Source organism: Protopterus annectens, chromosome 7.part0 (assembly GCF_019279795.1).
Source record: "Protopterus annectens isolate FY-2018-M chromosome 7.part0, PAN1.0, whole genome shotgun sequence".
Taxonomy (NCBI): domain Eukaryota; kingdom Metazoa; phylum Chordata; order Ceratodontiformes; family Protopteridae; genus Protopterus; species Protopterus annectens.
Window position 1 is genome coordinate 1,593,481,542 of NC_056739.1, and position 21,925 is coordinate 1,593,503,466.

Sequence of the window (21,925 nt, forward strand, 5' to 3'; positions counted from 1 at the left end):
CATAGCTTAAAAGCTTTCTTCTGCTCCAGTGTTTTGTAGCAAATATTAAATTGACATAAATGGACATGAGCCAGAAAACTTCATAGAATCATTGTGATTACTAGGCTAATGTCCCTAAAGGGCCTTTATAAGCCTATCTATGCTACCTAAATATTATGGACTGGTTTGGATCCCACAGGTTTTGTGTAGTGTATACATAATTTGGGTGTGGGTGTTTGTGCATTTACAAGCTCCATCTGAATACGAAGCCTGCTCCACAAAAGGGACAGTCTGTATGGCATATACTTGACTCTTCAACATGTATTATTTATATTGCAGAAGAGGTGGAGGCCCCAAGATTGAATATTTCTGATGCTATTTGTTTTGAAACTGTGCAGCAGGCCCATTAAGACTGGATTAGAAAATACTTTGTAGGCCAGGTACAGTTTACATCTTAGCAGTCTGTAGGAGACAGAATCTCTGCATACACTCCAACTGCTGTACATGTCTGGCCAGGCACATAACGAAGGGGGCAATGTATTCAATGACTGATCTAATGAGGGCAGACTACAATGGGACAATGACATCTTTGGACCTGAATGCTATACCCTTGCTTATAAGTTGCATAACATGCAATGATTTCTTTACTACATTATACACATGGTGGACAAAGGCCAAGTCATTGTCTACAAGTGTTCTCAAATCCCTGACCATTGGGTATACCCTTAGGGGTGTATTAGTAATTTTCAGGTGTGGCTGTATTTCTGAAACAGACTATTATGTACTTCTTGTCATTGAATTCTACACAGGGACCTTTGCACCAGTTACTAGTCTGTGTTAGGTCTTTTTGGAGGGGATTCAGTACCTACAATTAGTTTACAATCATCTGCAAACATAGTCAGCCAGAGGCCTTTGAAGTTAGCTTTGACTTCAGAAATGTATATGCCAAAGAAGAGAAGCCCTAGCACTGATCCTTGAGGGATCCCTCTAGTGCCCTTCCATTTAGTGGAAGTAGGCTCTCATATGCTGACTTCTAGGATCTTACCTGTGAGCCAGCTGACTATCCAGTGAGTGACACAGGGGCTTATATTCAGTTTCATGAGATTATTTACAATGCAGGGGCTTATACCCAGTTTCATGAGATTATCTGCAACACCTAAGTATTGTGTCAGGTTTATCGGCCAGGTGGAGGTAGGCAGTATGAACCATTTTGCCCTCATCCATTGTTTTAGAGACTTTCTCAAAGAAGTCCACCAGGCTCAGTAAATAAGACCCAAAGAGAAGAACACAATAATCAAGACATTCTAAAAACTACAGACCAATAACTTGCCTTCAAACTATATGCTGGAACTGATGCAGGCAGAGTTTATAGTCATTATGGGGAAAAAAACTCAGTCATGGCAACAGAAGAAAAGGGTAACAAAAGAAAGTCATATGCACCAAAGGATCATTCGTTGCTAAATAAATCCATAATAGATCCTTCCTCTTTTCACAGTTCTGCAAGTATGGCATGGATAGAATGCAAAATAGTATTTCAAAGCATCCCACAGTCATTGATGAAGTAGTGCTTACAAATGTACAATATGCTTCCTTCGTTGATGTATTACATTACAGTGACCATGAAATAATGGTAAGGCACTTCGTAGTTAAGCCATGAAAAAGGGCATATTATTACCTCAGGGATAAAAATTCAAAAGGGGATATTCCAGGCTGATTTTATTGTCACTATTGTTGTTTTGTCTTGCCCTTAACCCGTTAAAGTTGTTTGCTTAACAGATTAGGTCATGGTTACAATTTGTCTCCAAGGAAACAACCTTTCTTAAGGCCTTCTCATCTGCTTGTCCTGGATGACATAAAACTGTATAGTTAATCAGATAAGTAGTGGAAAGCACATCTGCAAGTGGTTAAACCTTCCTCAGATGATATAAGAATGTCAATTGGTTTTGATAATTGTGCAAAAGCAATGTTTAAAGCAGGAATGTTGCAGCACCAAGAAAATATCAATCTGGGACAGGAATGTGATATAAAGCAACTTGAGCAAGTGTATAAAGATTTTGGAATTGATGAAGGTTTGGCAATAAAACATGAGCAAATGTGAATACAACTCAGCAAGGAACATGTCAGAAGACCAAAACTAATATTGCAAACATTTTTGAAATCTAGGAATAAAGTCCAAGCTATAAACCAATTTGAAAAACATGAGCAGATATAAATAAAACTCAGCAAGGATTATATCAGAAGACTAAAACTAATATTGTAAATATTCCTGAAATCTAGGAATAAAGTCCAAGTTATAAACCAATTTGCTCTTCCTGTCTAACTTAAAGTTTTGATGCAACTGACGGGAGCCAGAAGGCATTGGATTAGTTATACAGGAAAACAAGAAAAATGATTCACGCTTATCAAATGATATATCAAAATCAGTGTATACCAAGATTACATATTCTGCACACTGAAGGCAGTATGGGTCTCCTTGAAATTGATTTCATGTACAGATCTGCAGTAGTGGGACTGCATATATATATATATATATATATATATATATATATATATATATATAGTGGGAGGCTGGCATAATGGCTAAGGTGACTTACAAACATAAGGTGCAGGGTTTGATTCTCATATGGAGTAATTGGCTAGGCTGAAAATGGCCCACAAGGGCAGTTAGCCTAGTACTAATCTATGAACTATGAACATATACATATATATATATATATATATATATATATATATATATATATATATATATATGCATATATGCTGATTTTTGTCACATTTAAACAGTGAAAGTTTTAAAACATGAGGAGAAGAAGTCTAAGATGACCTCTCTGATTAGTTTAGCAGAAACATTCTGGTGTCAAGCAGGTATAGAAATAAAACCAAAAGTCCACAAAAATCCGACAGCAACTGAATGTACCAAAAAAACAAAAGAAAGAATATAAAGAGAAGGATCAGATGAGAAGGAAAGAAATGCAGAAAAGCCATAAATACAGTGGTAAGTATAGAGGTCACCTGGAACAACCTCATATTGATCAGAATTTGATTCAAGAATGCTTAAGAAGAGGTGAGTTGAAACCAAAGGATGAATGGATAATAATGGCAAGCCAGGATACTGGGCTACATACACGGTGGTTTACAAAGTGTTTTGAACATGTGGGATAAACAGACAAATGTAAGTGCTGTAAAAAAAGAATTGGAAACAGTTGCACATCTTCTTGCTGGGTGTAATACATTCATGGCAGAAGGTCTGTATACTGAAAGGTGCAATAATGTGACAAGACTGCTGCACTGAGGGTTGTGCAAACATTATAATACAAAAGTAGCTGAGAAGCACTAGAAACGTGAACCACAAAACATTATAGAGAATGATGAAGTGTATATCACATTGGATCACCCATTACCAGCAGTTCAAAAACTATATACAAGAAAACCAAATATAGTAGTCCATGAAAAGATGGACAAAAATAGAATTGGTCATTGACATTGCTGCACCTAGTGATTACAGTGTCTTACACACAGAGAGACACAAAGACATAAAATACCAGGCGACTTCAACTACCCCACCATTAACTGGGAAAAACTACTTATGTACAAACTCCTTAGCTCAATGCTTTCTGGAATTCATAAACTCCAATGCCCTAGATCAACTTATCCACACCCGCAACCAGGGGCAACAATATTCTAGACTTAGTCATTACCAACATGAGTGACCGGTGTTCCACACCTGAAGTCAACTCCTTGTTGGTCCGATCCAACCATAAGCTTATCACCTTTGATAGCCACATTCTGCCCCCACCCCCCATTAAGGAAACCACAGTAAAAAATTTCTCCAAAGCCAACTTCATGCTTCTTAAGACAGAAGTGGTGAACTTCATGACACCCATGCAGATGGACAATACAGTTACAACTGCTGAATCCTACACAATGCACTCTATAAGCACGTACACGAGTGCATGAATCATGCTATCCCAAACAGAACCAAGATGCTATCCTGCAAAAAAAGGAATCCAATCTGGTGGTCCCCTGCCATAAATAAACTGTACAACAAAAGGAAGAAACTGTTGCAAAAGAGAGTAAAATCTCATGAGTGGAGGAGCTCCCTGGTCAGCCTCAGTAAGAAGATGAGATCCCTTATATGATCCTCCAAAGCTAGCTACAAAAACAAATTTGCCACTAAATCCAAGGAAAACCACAAAGCATTCTATAGCTATGTCAAGAATCTAGATGACAACACCCAGATCTGCTCTGAGTTACAGCACAAAGGCACAAAAATTACAGAACCAACTGATATTGCCAACATCCTGGCAAATAGGTTCAGTGCTAACTTTACCCCCCTCTCACCCCCTAAGGGGCCCATATCTATACAGGAAGAATGAAGAGTTCCTGTAAACACAACTACACAGGTAAAAGCTGCATTCTCTAAAGCCAAAAACACAGCATCCCAACAACATCCGAGGCTGCATTTTACATGAACTTCAGAATGAACTGGCTCCCCACTTAAGCACCGTGTTCAATAATAGCCTCACATCAGGCTTTGTGCCCACTGAATGGTGCACAGCAACAATTATCCCACTCCACAAAGGGGGAGCCACCACTGATCCCGGGAACTATTGACCTATTAGCCTGACGAGCCTGGTCTGCAAGGCCATGGAACGTATCATCATGGAACTCATAAACAAAGACATTGGTAACCTCCAAACTCTGGATACCACCAGTTCGGGTTTGTGAAAGGCAGATCATGCCTCCTGAACCTGATCGATGTCTTTGAGGCAGTCACCAAAGCCGTGGATGAGGGTAAGGTGGTTCACACAGCCTATCTTGACCTCGCCAAGGCTTTCGACACCATCCCCCATTCTGGAATTATAGCTAAATATTATAATTAATTATTATTATTATTATTATTATTATATATTATTATTATTATTATATCAGCTAATTATAGCTGAGTGAGGTCTCTCAACCATATTCTTCTTTTTGATTTAATTCTACAAAGCACTCAATACAGTTCCAGGAATGAGGGGTCACAGTAGAATAAAATAAATTTGGAAACTACACCAAGTTATGAATCTCTTACATATATGCACTCCAACAGCTGCACAGTGAAGATTTTACAGATTAGATCCTCTACACTAATAACAGATGATAACAAGATAAAAATTTTGCTAAATGTCATCAGAGCTAAATCATAACAGATACTTTTCATTGTCAATGTTGTGGTACTGATTCTTGGGATTTCGTGCCATGCAGAAGCTGTGATCAGACAGATTCCAAGAGTCTTTACATCTTCCCTAGCCAAATGGATGCCAAGCTCTTTAGAGCTTTACTGCCAGCAAGAGAGAGAGAGAGGCTGAGACTTAAAAGGAAAATGCTAGGAAGAACAATAAATAAATACATAAATAAACAAATAAACAAACTGCACCATGGCATAAATAACACACCAAGAATCAAGGTGGATCGAGTGAGGAAGCAGCTACTACAGCAGTGCTCATTTGAATATCCACTGTTTAAGTTTACTTACACATCTTACTACATTCTTCATATTGATCACTGTTGCAGTAGCCTAAGCTATATGGGTAAATTACCATAGCCTATACATTTCGGGGAGGTAGAAGGAGAAGACTGCAAGTGCCCCTGGAGAATGATCCTAGCAAAGCCTGATCTAGACCTACTGAAGGAATCAAGCTTATAGTGATTTGTAAAAGTAGGTACACAGGACCAAGACACTGCTTCTAGAATACTTGTATAATACAACACTTTCAAAAAAGCCATAGATGAAGCCAAGAACCTGGTAGTGTGGGCCTTGTTCATGTCTGGAATAGTTTTGTAGTGGTGAATGTAACAAAAGGAAGACTTAAACAACCATTTGGAATTAGAACCACCAAACATGAAACAAAAGCTTTTCAAACGACAAAGCCAGTAATATATCCTTTAATAAAAGCACAAAACCTCTGTAGCACCTCGGCATTAAGCCTTCCAGGAGATAACAATGGTAAGAAAGAACACCTCTTATAAAGAGGCATCAATTAAGAAAAATAAAGCAATTGAACAAATAAGACACTTAAACAATAATTCCTTTCTCCATTATTTTTAGGTTCAAGAAAGAAAATGGGGAGGTGGATAGTATTGCTTAAAGTAAATGTGGATACCACTTTAGGCATAAAAGAAGGATTAGTTCCTGGGAGTGGAGAGGGTAAGGGTCAAGAGGGATAAGCTAATCCTTCTAATAGTACAAGGTGATTTAGGAGTACCTGATTTGAAGGGATATTTTAAAGGTACACAGTTAAGGTTCATATACATAACACAAGCAGAAAGCTATAATTCAAAGTGGAAAGGGTTGATGATAAAGCAGAGGGGAAATTCAAGAAATAAGGAGAGAGTGGGATTTTGTATGCAGAACCTTAAGGAGAATAACAGCAGCCATACATAGTACTATATTTATAAACAGCAGAATGTGTTAAAAGAACTAAGCCAGCACAAGAATGAAAAATGAGATTCCGCCAAAATGTATGATTGGAATTAGAGGTACAGAGAATAGGCAAGAGGGGGTAGGAATTTATTAGAAAAAATGGCAAAGGAACCAAGGCACTGTGGGCAAATAATTAGAGAGAGAGAGTGATATATATATATATATATATATATATATATATATATATATATATATATATATATATAATATGAGTGGGAAGACGACAAAAAAACATTTTGACTGTGGCTATAAACTGCCTTCCCTGCCAGGCACTGATATCAAAGTATAGGCAAAGAGAAAATAATAGGAGAAGCCCTAAGTGAAAGACCTGCTCTGTTAGAGTTTTTATTTGGCTCTAGAGCAGAAGATACTGTTAAAAAAGAGACAATAGGAAGGGCATATAAAATATTGCACAATACCTATAGAAATCAATCAAAGGAGGTTAGAAAAGATTGGGAAGAGAGACTGGATAAGCAATTCAAAAAGAAGCAATAGGAGGACATATATATGGCTCTCAAATATGCAAACAAAGTCTAGAAGATTCAGGATTTTTACTTGGAAGTATTTGCATAGGTAGTTTTATACCTTAAGTAGTCTCCAAAGAATTTTTCTTCAGATAGATGTCAAATGGTGGTGGTGTGATGGAGTCCTTTATTTTAAGAGCAACATACTAACAATACTTATACTACTTTACATTATTTACAATGTTTATGACTTCTGCGGTGGTGCAACGGTAGCGTTGGTGCCTCACAGCAAAAGGTTCTCCTGTTAATTTCTCGGCTGGAGTGCGGGGAGTGCCTTCTGTGTGGAGCCTCCATGTCTTCCCTGCGGTTGGGTGGGCATTCGAAAGGCATGCGTAAATGGGTGTGCCTTCGTTGAAGGTTGAACGTTGAGCTGGCACCTCGGCATTCGTAAAAATCTACTGCAATCATTAGCGGACCGGAGTTCAGCTGTGGCGACCCCTAACCGGGAAAAGCCAAAAGACAACAACAACAACATGATCTTATTAAAACATTTCTATATATTACATATCTGCAGATGTTTGCAAAACTTTCTTTTATACTTTAAGCCTTTTTATGAATACACATTTAATTCTTATCTGACTCCACTCTAACTTCCACAATCAGAATGTAATCTTTTTTTAATTTTCTGCCAACTCCAATTTAGTATTATATTATTATTTCTTTAACCCTTTGATTCCAAATGACCCTACTAATTTTAAATATTTTTCTATCCATTTTGTCAATATATTTTTTGTTTTTATCTTTATAAAAGCCAAACCTAATCATATCCATGCTTACATCATCTGTTCCCATTATACCATCCAAATAATTTTCTTTTAATGTTTCCATAAATGTACAATTATTTACATTTCAAAAAACATGTTACACAGCTTCTTCTTCACCAACTTAGTACATAATCTTTCATTTCTTATTTTATAAGACATATTAGCTTTCACTGGCGATTCTTACAGTAAGTCTCCACAAAAAAATCTTAATATTCAGCAACATTTTTATATCTCATTTCTATTTTTAATGCCTTTAAATTTGCTTTCTTATAATTATTTCCATGGATATACATGGAAATATTTCCCCATTACATTTTTATACCATATTTTTCTGTCTTTTTCCAACTCTTCCATATTTATTTTCTGCTTTATGTTTTTTTTTTTTATAAGTCTTTATCTCATCATTTTCCACCATCTTTCTCTTTTATACCTTTTCACCATATCCCATTCTTTACTGTATTTACATTTTAATACTTTAGCTATTAACTTCTCATTATTATCTCTCTTATCCAATTGATCACTTTATACAGATTTAAAAATGCTGTATTTATGATGGGGTTAATTAAGCCTAGACCCCCCCTTCTTTTCCTACATACAAAATTCTACTCTTTAATTAAGCCTAGACACCCCCTTCTTCTTTTCCTACATACAAAATGTTCCTCTTTGCTGGGTTCAGTCTGGATTCCCCATATAACAGAAAATGTAATATTCAATATCTCTTTCTTATACAGTGCTGGCATATTAAATACTCTGGCTAAATATGCTAATTTTTCAAAACCACTGAATTCAACACATAAACTTTTTTTTCTTAATTGACAGCCTAAATGCCTTCCAAAATAACACATATATTTGATCTTTCTTACAACATTCTTCCATTGCAAATCTAAAATCTACTGCCTACCAAATCTAATCCCTCATATTTCTACTTCTTGCACATTAAATTCAGTTCTTCTTATACTACCCTCATACCCATTTTTTTTTACTTTTATCTTTGTTCAAACTCACACCTATTATTTGTAAACAATTATTTAAGTAAAATATTACCTCATCTATCTCAACTGCCTGTCTAGATATTAATATAATGTCATCAGCATAAGATAACATGATAGGGATATTAATTCCTTCCCTAGTTACAGATCTCACATATTTCTTATTCTAATTAATATAACTTGTTTCTGCATTCATTACTAATGCAAATGTTATACCACCAAAAATGCATCCTTATCTAATTCCTCTGTTATTGCTTATTTCTTCATTTAACCACCCATTAATCAATACTTTTAATACTTTTACTTTATTCTATTTATGAGAACTAATACACACATTCTTTATTTTTTATACATAAGAATTAGATATATCCCACAAAATTTCATATTGTGTAGAATCAAGCACTTTGCTTAAATCACCTACCATAATTAACAGTTTATCATGTCTATTTAATATGTCATCCACTAATTCTCTGACTACCTTGGCATCATCCACCTTTAATACTATATATAAAGTATCCTGTATAATGTGTAAACGTTTACCTTCCATCCTTTTCAGTGTTATATTGGGGAGAAAAAGGTAAATAAAAACATATATTTTGGGAGTGTAATAAGTTGGCAGACTTTGAAAATTCCCTACAGAGTACTCTGTCAGAAGTACTGGGTGAGTGGATTTAGGGATATTTGTTGCCTGCACTAAGTCATTTATTTTCTGACAAACCCCAGCACTAGGATCTAAAAAGACAAGGGATTTTGGTGCTGGGACCAAAGAGACTTCAGATAACACATTATTTCTCATATGGAGTCTTGCCAGGGGTATCATGAGAATCATAGAAGCCATGAGACCCAAAATCCTAAGGTAGTCTCTCACAGTGACCAAAGTCTGGGTGCTAAAGCCTATAAATAGACCTAGATATAGATATTTTTCCTGTGGATGAAAAGCTATTTGAACTGCAGTGTCTAGCTGACATTCTCAAAACACAATTTTTTGAGAAGGAGTCAAGAAAGACTTTTGAATCTTCTTAGAATACTAGCTTGTGTAAGAGATCTCTCATTCTAGAGATTCTTGAAACTCTGCAAAAGACTCTGCAAAAAAAGCAAATCATCTAAATATGGAAAAAATGTGGATATCCTGTAGCCTGCAATGAGATATGACTAGAGCTAGATGCTTTGGGAACACTCTCACTGCAGTGGATAGTCCATAGGGTAAAGTAGAGAACTGATAATGTGATCAAGACACACAGACTTTTAAGAAAGTCTGGATGAATAGAAATGTGATGTTATGCATCTTTTAAAGCTAATATTACAATAAAGCTTGAATGAGGAAGAAGGGGTAACAGATTGTGAAATGGCATAATTTAAATGTGGGCACTATCACAAACAAGTTTAGGAAAGAAAAATAAAGAACTAGTCTCAAAGCATTTTCTTTCTTTAGCACTTAAAACATCCTTGAATAAAACCCCTTTCCCACCTGAGAATTTGGAACTGGTTCTATCACTCCTTGGGACAGCATGTGATGAAGGACAGGTGGCAATACAAGAGTCTGGTCTGGAGGATGAGGAATTGTCCCCTGGAAAAGAGGAATTTCATCCCATTGTCATCTGTAACCTTCATTATTTTCAGAACCCATTTGTCTGAAACTATTTGTTTCCAAAGAGAAAAGCGGAGATTTGGACTTTCTGGAAGACAAAAGGAGGTATCAGGATGGGAGCAGGGAACACATTCTCTTAAACAGTCATTCTGACTTACTGGACTGTCCATGCTTTTGAGAATTTCAAGACTTTTTCCTGGAACCCCCTTGACATTTCTTCATAAATGCCTGTTTACCTGCATTTTGTTAAGACTGTTTATTTTGTTTCTTATCAAAATTGGATGAGGAGGTAGGGAATTCCTTGGAAAACTTACAAAAGGTGGGCTGAAGAGTCTCAGAGATTCCCTGTATCAGCTTACACCTCTCAACATGCATTTTTTAATACCTCTACAGCAGACGGACCAAATGCTAAATACCTATCCAAAGGAGAATTTGAAATTTGAAATCTTATTTTTACCATCATCTGGGAGGTTCTGTGAATATAGCCATGCAAAAACTTCTCAAAATAGTACCAATGGCCATAGCCCTGGAAGAAGTAGCAATGGTGTCATACACACACTATATACAGTGACTAGTAACTTTATAAACAGGAGAAATTAAATTATTTAAAGCAGATTTCACACACAGGAAGAAACTGAAGATAAAACATTCCTCATACTTTCACAATTGGTCAGAACAAACCTTAACATATGATCCTGACAATTCAAAATTCTGAAAAGCAAAATTAGAGAAACATACACATTTGTCCCCATACTTATCAATAATCTTCCCAACCTGATTTATCAGAGAAAGTAGGATTGGAATTAACCAAGTGTTTAGCAGCTGGAGGATTAAGTAAAGCTATAGCTGTTGGATCAAGTTTGAGAAAAATGTATAAAAACTTAAAAAGATTGAGGAACTTTAGACATCTTATCTACTTTTTTAGGGGAAACCAGCTGACTGTCACAAAAAATAAAGGCAGTAAAACACACACATCCTGCGCAATTAAGACAGCTGGAGGAATAGGTGCAAGTTCTGGAAATTACTTCTGTAACAGCTCATAGTATTTTCTGAGGTACTGAGAAATGTCAGTGTTTTCCCATTGAAAACAGTGGCACATTTTAGAAACAGTCTCAGAGAAAGAGAATCCCCCAAGAGGGACAGTCAGAAACTGAGCTCTCCTCTGAGTTGGAATCAGAAATCTGAGAAAACAACCCTATATATGTCCCTACATCCTTCTGTTCAGAGTCAGAATCTTGAATATCTTCTGGAAAGGAGGCATTCCTCTTTCTTTTACCAGAGACTACTTTACAAGAAGGATCAAATGCTTGAATTAAACCATGAGCCACACAAAGCAAACTACTCCTGTCTAAGGAAATTTTAGGAAGACAGGATTTATACTTAGTTGTCACTGGGCCAACAGTGTTACTGATGGCAGTAGTAGCATACTCGGGTATGGGATACAACATTATGATAAAACAGTGAAGTCTTCGTTCTCTCTCTCCAGGGACCCAACAGCCACAATGGATGTAGCTAATCCCCAGTCTATAGTTGCTATAGATGCTATACCAGAGGGACTGGGGTAAAAGATGAGTTGCTAAGGTACAACTAATGGCCACAGCAGAGGCACATACTTGCAGCTGAGGCAAATTGCTAGCCTGCTGTGATGGCAAAGGCTGTGTGCTTAACTTTTTCTTTTTACAGCTGGAAGATGAATCAATAATTGGAACAACAGATTGTTCCATGATAAAGCCAGAAATTATGCCTCTTTCACAAAGGAAACAAGAAGTACATGCTGGTAAAAAACAAAAGTCTTTAAAAGTCACTTTTTTTCAAAAAAAAAAAAAAACACTGTAAAAACACTCTAATACACTTTACCATCCCCGCAAAATATGATAAGCACAATTTCTCCACAAAAAAGGTTTACATTAAATTTCAACAACATTTAAACTCACAGGAAAAAAGAGTGTTCATGGTTAAAAGTATAGTACAGTACAGTACAGTCTCATGACAGATTATTAAAACATAAACTCATATTTTTTTTAAATATCTTTCCTGAAGAGAAAAGTATTAATAATAAACAAAAAATAAATAATGGGGTATTTTCCCCAAATGGGAACTTATCTGCCCAGTAAAGGAACAGCATTGGCTAACCATCAATCCTTGAATGCGTCAGAGGAGTGTACTCTTCAACGTCAGTAAATCTCTGAAGGACTTGGCACCCAAACTTGTCTTTTAGTCTGCTTAGCCCAAGCTGCCACATAGTTTATTTATTTATTTATTTATCTTTGTTTACTGGGAAAGTCCAACTGGGTAATACCCATTTTCAGTGGAGGTCTAGGGAGAAAAGCTCCATTCACTTACATTGCATTTTACTAAGTTCCAGTCAGACACAGAGTAGTTACACTTCTATTTACATTTATACACAAACAGTAGCTATGTTTCTATTTACATTTATACACAAACAGTAGTTGCATTTCTATTTACATTTATACATATAAAAGATTTTACAGAGGTGTAAATTACTAAAGTGAAAGCACATATGTAACTTAGTGGATTGTACAGCAGCAGTTATATATAAAAATTGTTTTGTTATTTCAGTAAGAGGTTGAGAATATTATGTTTAAGGTGAATATTTGGATAGTATTGTATAGTGAAAATGTTTTAACCCTGTAAAGAGTGTGTACACAACCAGGACTGGTTAAGATGTTGTTTAAGCAGTGGTTTAAGACTACTGAGTTTGTCGGAGAGTTTTATTTCCACGGGGATACTATTCCAGAGTTTAGCAACATTCTGAGAGTAGAGTGAGTCTCCTGCAACATTATTTGACTTATTTGTAAGTAATAAGAATCTGTTACTAGAATGGAGGTCCCTTGCTGGACAGTAGGGTAGTAATACGTTTTCTAGTGCAGGGCATTTTTCAGGGTGATGAATGAATTTGTGTGCTGTAGTCAGTTATGAATGTGTTAGACAGTTATTCTGTTCAAACCAGTTTAATTGCTTTAAGCTAAGACAAACGTGGGTCCTATGAAGGAGACTGGTGGCAAATTTAGTTATTTTATTGTAGCAGAAGGCAAGTTTCTTTCTTTAAGTATTGTTTATGTTTGTTAGGAAAGGAGTGGTGTATAAGTCTGTAGTAAGAAAGTGGTGGCTAGAGTTTTTCTTGCAGTATCTGTAAGGAATCCATTGATCCTATAAAGGGACCCTAGTTTCTGTTGTGTAGATTTCATGGTGTGCAGTATATAGTGGTCATATTTGAGACTGTCATCTATTTTAACACCTAGATGTTTACTGTGAGTTATAGTTTCAATGACAGTATTATTTCCTGTCTTTATGGCAAATGATTGCTTTTGATTTTGGCAACTTTTTGAAGTGAAAAGCATTAACTTAGTTACCTTGGGGATGAGTAGGAGGTTTGATTCTTTGAGCCAGGTTTATACAGAGGAGAAAGATTTTTTTTGCTTTAGAGCTTATTTATTTTTGAGGTTGCACATATTAATGTTGAGTCATTTGCATACTGAACTAAACTAGCACGGTGAGTGAAGGTGTGGAGGTCAATAAAATACATTAAATAGTAGAGGACCCAGGACAGAGCCCTGAGGGACACGTGTAGTAACTGGTTGAAAGGATGAGTAGGTTTGTTGCCGTTTAACGTCTTGTTGCCTTCCAGACAGGTAACTAAGGAACCAAAAAAAGAGTATTATGAAAGTCCTATTGAGGAGAGCCAAACAAGCAGTTGCTGATCTAAAACAGTAACAAATGCCTTTGACAACTCTAAGAATATGGTGGAGACAAGAAGACCATCGTTTCTATGCCAGTTTATTATATTGATACAATGTAGTAGGGCAGAAATGGTGCTGTGCTGGGCCTAAAGCCATGCTGTGTTTCTGAGAGGAGATTATTTGGGGGTAGGTATTGCATCAGCTTCATATGGATATATTTCTCTAATATTTTGGAGAGGGGTGAAGAATCTCAATCGGTCTGTAGTTATAAAGCTCTGTAGATGAGCTACCTTTGTGCAGTTGTATGATGTAGGATTTTTTCCACAGTAATGAGAAGTATCTTTCTGTTATGGATCTATTAATTAGTATGGACACAGGGAAGGCTATGACTTCTGCAGTCATTTTAGGTAGTCTGATGGTAGTTAGTCTACAACTGCAGAAGTAGTCTTTAGTTTATAGAGCAACTTCCTTACAAGTGAGGTAGGTACTGGACTAAAATTAAAGAGCTGTGGGTGGTTATGATTGTACAGGGATAGAGTGGGGAGGGGGCAGATGTGTTAGTGTATAAGAAAGATAATACTGATTGTATAAAGTAGGAATTAAACTGTGTGGGGATAGATTCTGCCATATTACCTGTTTTTGGAGAGGGATTAGTGATTTTGCCAGGTGGAGTAGTCTATTTACTGATGACCAAAAAGTTTTGGGTTGTTTATGTTTGTCTTCTAGGTTGGTATAGTGTGTTTGCTTATTCTGTTTGACATGGAGATTTGCAAGGTTTTTAGGACGTCTAAATTGCTGGAGGGCATTTTGAGTTCTACTTTTATACCAGTCTTTCCAGACTTTATCCTTTGTATCACGATTTGTTTTTGTTTCTTTTGTCAGACATGGTTGGACTTTACTCTTTTATTATGTCCTGATGCTAGATTATTTAAGGTCTGTAAAAATATGTTATTAAAGTATTCTACAGCATTATCTGATGGCATTGTTCTAAGTACATTCCAGTATTTTTCTTTTTAGTGTTTCATTGAAAATATCTTTACTGAAATTGGTAGAATTTTGTAATTGATTATAGATACTATGTTTATCTAGGTTATGGTGAGTTCTGATAGCATATGTTGGTATGTGGTCACTTATGTTATCTGACAGGTAGCCTACTTTTGTCAGTTTGTTTGGTTTGTAAGAATCCAGTCTAATGCTGTCTCCCTGAAGTTTTATTGGTTCTAGTAGGTGTGGTTATTTATTGTGTGAAGTTGTACAAGTTTATGGATTCAGTGGGGGTAGTGAAATTTATGAGTCACCAATCTATATTTAAGTGTCCAAGTATTATTGTTTCACGGTTAATTTGTTGGGTTATTCAATACAGGATGCTTTCAGCAGTATCAATGTTATTCCCTGGTGGTGTGTGTGTGTGTATATATATATATATATATATATATATATATATATATATATATATTTATATATATATTTATATATATATATATATATTGCTGCTAATCATATAGTTTTCCTATTGTTGATTTTAAGAGTGTTATAAGTAGCTCAGCATTGTTATATTTGGGTATTTCCTGTGGAAGTAAGGTTATGGCTAGGGAGTTTTATAGATGATTACTATGCCACTTGCACACTTTTTTCTGTCATGCCTAAGTACATTGTATCTGGGGAGGGGGGTGATCTCATTGCCTTTTATTTCTTTTATAATCAGGTTTCAGTAGCTATGACTATATCAGGAGTGTATGTGGCAAGAGAAGCATGTATGTCATGGATTTTACTGCACATACTTCTTAGGTTGATATTTAGTAAGGTGAGTTTGGATTCTGTTTTTTGCTGAGCTGTATTAGGTAGCTGGTTTATTTTGGGGTTGGAAGTGATGGTTTCATAAACAGTGGGACCAGGGTTGGGGTGACTATCTCTGCTAATTTTTGAATTGATATTTTACAGAGGGAAAAGTGCAGCCAGTTAGAGTATGTTCTTGGTTTGATATCTGATTGTAACTTTGGATGCTTAGTTTTAAAATATTTGTAAAACAATAAATTAGATGTGACTTGTTTGTAGAGATAAGGTGTTATAGAGGAACACACACTGGGTAAATGTTGGTATTCTTTGTGAGGGGTTGTTGAAGTCTTAAGTATTTGAAGGATGTGGATTTGCTAATCATTGATAAAGGCCAGTAGAGTGAAGAGAAATAGTAAAATGATCTGACTTAGGGGCAACTTATTTAACATGGGTTTTATCTTTGTTGTAAATTAGGATAAAAAATATTAGGATGGTAGTGTTGATTGTAGATATGTAATTTGATAGTTACAGGAGGCAATGATTAGGACAATTTGTGAGAGAGTCTTGGGTGGTAAACTAGAGTGAGTGTTACTATTGGGAGTAATAGTACTGATTGTTTCCTACTGGAGGGAACTGATGGCATTCATTAAAGGAATATGTGGGTAGTGCTATGGAAGTATAAATGTAGAGTAAGAGGGGGTGGGTGGGATTGTGGGTAGGGTAGGGGAGTGGAGAGAGCCCAAGCATTAGTAAGGGTGAATGAAGGGGGGTAAAAACTTGTCAGGAGACAGAGAAAGCAATCAGTGACTTAATGGAAACAGCCACAAATCTGCTGAGAGATAAGTAAAAGGAACAATGCAGTTTAAAAGGTCTCTGTGCTAGTAAAAGGATGCCTTGGTTTTGTTGCTCAAGAACACAGTTTTGTTAGGAGAGTTAGTCTAACATCATCTTGACCTGACTAATGTTGATAACAGTAAAATATTGCACTTGACTATTTGAACAACTGTGTAATGTAAGGAGGTCTCTATGGACTTTGAAATGCAAAGTCCAAAAGCCTACTCCAACCCCCACACACCAGCAAAACAGTGAGAAAAATAAGCCAGAATGCAGTAGTTCAGCTCTGGAAAAGTACTGGCTGAGAACTCAAAACAGTGAACTGCTATAAACAATGCAGTGAGCACATTTAAAGGAGAAAGTACCAGCGAGACTACTGTAGTCTAAGAAAATTGAGCTGTTATAATGGACACAGTTCTTTGTTTTAGGCTGCCACAATATTTATAATTTACAAACAAATATAGCCTACAGACTGGTGTTCAAACTGCATATTTCACTGTTACATATATATCTACTTTAAATTAAAATTAAAACAGAGGATTTATGAGCATCAATATAATATCCAAAGATGAATAACTACGACTGCCCTTGCTAGGCATATACTGGATAACCCCACACATAAATTTGTTTTTACAATCATACAAAAGGTAGAACATAGTATGAGAGGAGGGCCATGGGAGTCGAAATTGGAAGAAAGTGAGCTCATGTGGCAAATTCGTACTTTTGCACATATACCCCCAGGTTTGAATGAATTTGTCTCTATAAAGTGTATTTTAAAACTTAAAGCACTTCTTAGGTAGATGATAGATACATATGTACATGTATTTATAATTATAAATATACATGTATATTAACTAATCGATATACAATAATGCAAAAATGAACTTTGCTTTACTGTGTTTACGATTCACCTGTATTTTATAAGACAATTAAAGTTGTCATTGTTATTAATATTATTAATTCTATCAATAGTAATATTATTTGTTGTATTTTATAGGGTTAATAAGGCAGTAAACCAGTGCCAGAATACGTTGAAACTCCGTCCAAGCAGTTTATTCACAAGCTAATAAAAACAAGACAAAAATAAAAACGATCGATAACTAATGTAATTTTTGTCTTGTTTTTATTAGCTTGTGAATAAACTGCTTGGACGGAGTTTCAACGTATTCTGGCACTGGTTTACTGCCTTATTAGTTTTTGGAAGTGCTGGTTCCTGTTTTGTGATTTTATAGGGTTAAATACCACAATAAAATTAAAAAAGGTACTGGTAAAAAGGTACTATTATTTATATATTTTTAACTTCTATTCTTTAATTATATGAGTGTAAAGTAGTTTATGTCCACTTATTTAGTATCATTTTATATGGTTCTATTTTAAATGTTTTTAAGATTGTTTGGATATGCTATTTTTTAAAAACTAGGAATGATTTTTATAAGAAACATCCTCTGACACCTAAGGTTATTTAGGTAAGGGACATTTAAATGTGAACTGTTTGAATGGATTGCTTAATTAGATATGATATAAAACAGCTTGTTTTGTATTGTTAAGTTGTCTGAAGACGTTGGGACATTGACCTTAATGAAAGTGCTAACATTAAAAGGTTTTTGTGAAGTAGCAGCAGCAAGCTTGCCTTTGTTTTTGTTTTATATATATCTACTTTCTTGCAGGGACACTTTTACAGAAAAATCAAAATACACTAAAGAAAGAGTTGAGTGCATGGAGTCAATGTTGACTGTGCACAGATACTAGCTCAGAGCTATAATTGGTTTAGTAACTGTCTCATGCAAGGAGAAATAAGAAAGACAGGGGGGAGACCAAGGGTGACTTCCTTGAAGGCATGCAGTTCCACTAAAGACAGGAGGATATAAATGATGGGAGTAACAAGTCTAGAAGAAGTGAAGAATATAAGAGAAAGAAATAGTTTGAGTAATAGGAGTAAATGTCAGTGACTATTAGGAACGAGAGAGTAAAAGCTGTAGGATGTCAGTGGAGGAGGTTTTGCAGACTATAAGACTACTGCTTACAAACTAGGACACTGAAGCCCTTGCCTTCAAACTAGTCACTATGCAGGCTGAAATATATGCAGAAAAGTGGATGCCTCTATCACTTACATAAAGCACAAGGCCAAAGGTGGTACGCAGTTTGTCCTAATTAAATGGTGGTTGGATTGAATGGACTCAGACTGCCTATTTGGATGAGACTGCTGTGTGTATATTTAAGTTTCCAGTGAACTTGAAGCACAAGGCCGGAGGTGGTACACAGACTGAGCCTTAAAGGAGAGTAACAGAGCTGGGTGAGTTGTTCAACCTTCTGACAGAAAAAGTACAGTTTTGAGGTAAACTTTTCCAGGACAGTTTCCAAAACCAGAAAATCTTTTCCTTATAATGAATTTTCTACAGAAAAAAATGATTTTATTCATGCAAGCATTCCAGAAGGAAAAATCCATTTTTGTGACATAAAAGTTCATAAAAATGACATTTACTAGCATAACATATACATAAAAAGAAAACACACAGTTTTTCTTCATAACAATTATGTGAAAGGTTTTCCCCAGGAGAGTACTTACCTGCCCTGCTCTGAAGGATCTCTAGCCTTCTATGAGGTCTATAAAGCCTGTAGCAAGTTTTTGGTGCTGTAGCTACTGCTTTTCTGTGGTACTGTTCAAGTTCCACAGCAGTTAGGTTGGGTAGAACATGTTCTGAAGCTTTGAAAGCTGGCCAGTGGTCATATCCTTGGCAGTATATAGCCCATACAACTTAGACTACTGCAACATTGATATAATGTTGAACACTTTAGTCTATTGTTGGATCTGCAATATCTTGTTAAGGTGGAATGTTCATAACTATGAATCATTTAGTTGGAATCATACTGCGCTGCAAGTTTCCTACTAAACTCTGCTATAAAGTAACACAAGTCCTAGTAGACCACACTCAAGCATGCACTCCCACCTGTTTGCACAGACACATATGCACGCCAACCCCTTCAACATGCAGACATGAAATATCTGGACAAAGGCTCAAGAAAATTAGGTACATCTGCTTAAACATCTGGACAAGTAATTAGCATAACATTTACATACTGAATAGCATAACTGTATCTACTTCCAAGATAACTGTGGATACATTACCACTCAGAAAGACAATTTTTTTTTTTAATTAAAATTGCAGAAAAGACAGTGCAATTTTACAGGCTGCAAGTCTTCATATGAAGTTGAAAGAGTGCTGTGAAAAATCAGAGAACAATAAGGAGAGTATTAGGATCTAAAGAGTGAGACACAAAAGTAAAACAAAGTATGGTGACACTATTGTAATCATTATTCATACATACAATCTCAGCAAAGCAACAAAGATTTAAAGAAGATTTTGGAGAAGTAGCACAGAATTGAATAATAAACTACATGCCAACCAGATAACCTCAAATTATCTCTGACCGCTGACTGTTTCTGGCAGTTTAAATGTTTTTCATGGCGTCTGTATAATAGAATTGTATAGTAGAAGCAGTACTGCATGTGTTGTCCTGGACTGTGGTGGTGAAGCAAGAGTTAAGGATCACGTTACCAACAAATCTATCTCTCCATCCTCCCGAATAGTCAAAAGCACTGGGTAGTGACCAAAAGGATGACACTACAGAAGTGGTGGAAATGATATGCTTTGTGTGGCTACAGGGCTTATTGATAATTGTGAGAGTTTGACAAGCTATGAGTATCTGAGAATCCAACCTTTGCTCTTCCTGGTTAAAATGAGCTAAATGAGGTGGCTTTCACAGCTAATTAGAATGTTCCATGAAAGCCCCCATGCAATATGTACCACTATAGCCACTAGCAGGAAGCCTCATGGCAGATCCTGGACTGCTGGAGAGATTCAGTTTCTCTGAGAATGCCTGGGATCTCACATGATAAGTTGGGGTATACTGCTAGAGATAGTGAAGTATAGTCCAGCCTATTCAGCTTCCTATTGCGTTGATCTTAAGTCAAGGAATTAAGATGATGGATGTAAGGAAGGATGGAAGCAGTGCTTTCTTTTATAAAATCAATGTTTATTTAGTAGTATTTTTTTAAAATAGAGCATTTGGCTACTACCTTGAAAAAATCTCTAAACTAAACAAACATAGCATACCTTTTGGTGGTACAAACAAAATGAATTTATGTTGATCTGATAAAATCACCAGAATGATATACAGCAAATTAATCAACATGTTACAGGCAGTTGTTCTATAACAATGCAAACATTTCTACTACAATGTAAACAAAACTGGGCTAAAATAAACTACTACAGCTCTAAATAAAGTTTCATACACTGTGAAATGCCCGTTTAAGGTGGAGGTGGGATTACATCAAGGATCAGCTCTGAGTCCTTTCTTATTTGCAGTGGTGATGGACAGGTTGACAGATGAGATCAGACAGGAGGCCCCGTGGACTATGATGTTTGCAGATGACATTGTGATCTGTAGTGAGAGTAGGAATCAGGTTGAGGAGACTCTGGAGAGGTGGAGATATGCTCTAGAGAGCAGAGGAATGAGGGTCAGCAGGGCTAAGACAGAATATATGTGTGTAAATGAGAGGGAGGGTAGAGGAATGGTGAGGATGCAGGGAGTAGAGTTGGTAAAGGTGGACGAGTTTAAGTACTTGGGATCAACAGTTCAGAGTAATGGTGAATGTGGAAGAGAAGTGAAGAAGAGAGTACAGGCAGGGTGGAATGGGTGGAGAAGAGTGTCAGGAGTGATTTGTGACAGACGTGTATCCGTAAGAGTGAAAGGGAAGGTCTACAAGAGTGTAGTGAGACCAGCTATGTTATATGGGTTGGAGACAGTGGCATTGACAAAAAGGCAGGAGTCAGAGCTGGATGTGGCAGAGTTAAAGATGTTAAGATTTGCAATCGGTGTGACTAGGATGGATAGGATTAGGAATCAGTATATTAGAGGGTCAGCTCATGTTGGACAGTTTGGAGACAAAGCAAGAGAGACGAGATTGCGTTGGTTTGGACATGTGCTGAGGAGGGATGATGGGTATATTGGGAAAAAGATGCTAAGGATGGAGCTGCCAGGTAAGAGGAATAGAGGAAGGCCTAAGATAAGGTTTATGGACGTGGTGAGAGAGGACATGCAGGCGGTTGGTGTGACAGAGCAAGATGCAGAGGATAGGAAGAAATGGAAAGAGATGATCCGCTGTGGCGACCCCTAACGGGAAAAGCCGAAAGAGAATGATGACACTGTGAAATGCCCAAGGACAAGACACACACACATGTACACGCACACTTGCATGCATGCACACGCACACACACACACACACACACACACACACACACA

General features: G+C 36.5%; 1 protein-coding gene across 2 annotated transcripts in view; it reads right to left on the reverse strand.

The window, feature by feature from the left end:
- The window catches only part of FGD3 (FYVE, RhoGEF and PH domain containing 3), a 1,715,774-nt gene that overhangs the window by 981,511 nt on the left and 712,338 nt on the right, over positions 1-21,925 (reverse strand). The window lies entirely within an intron of this gene.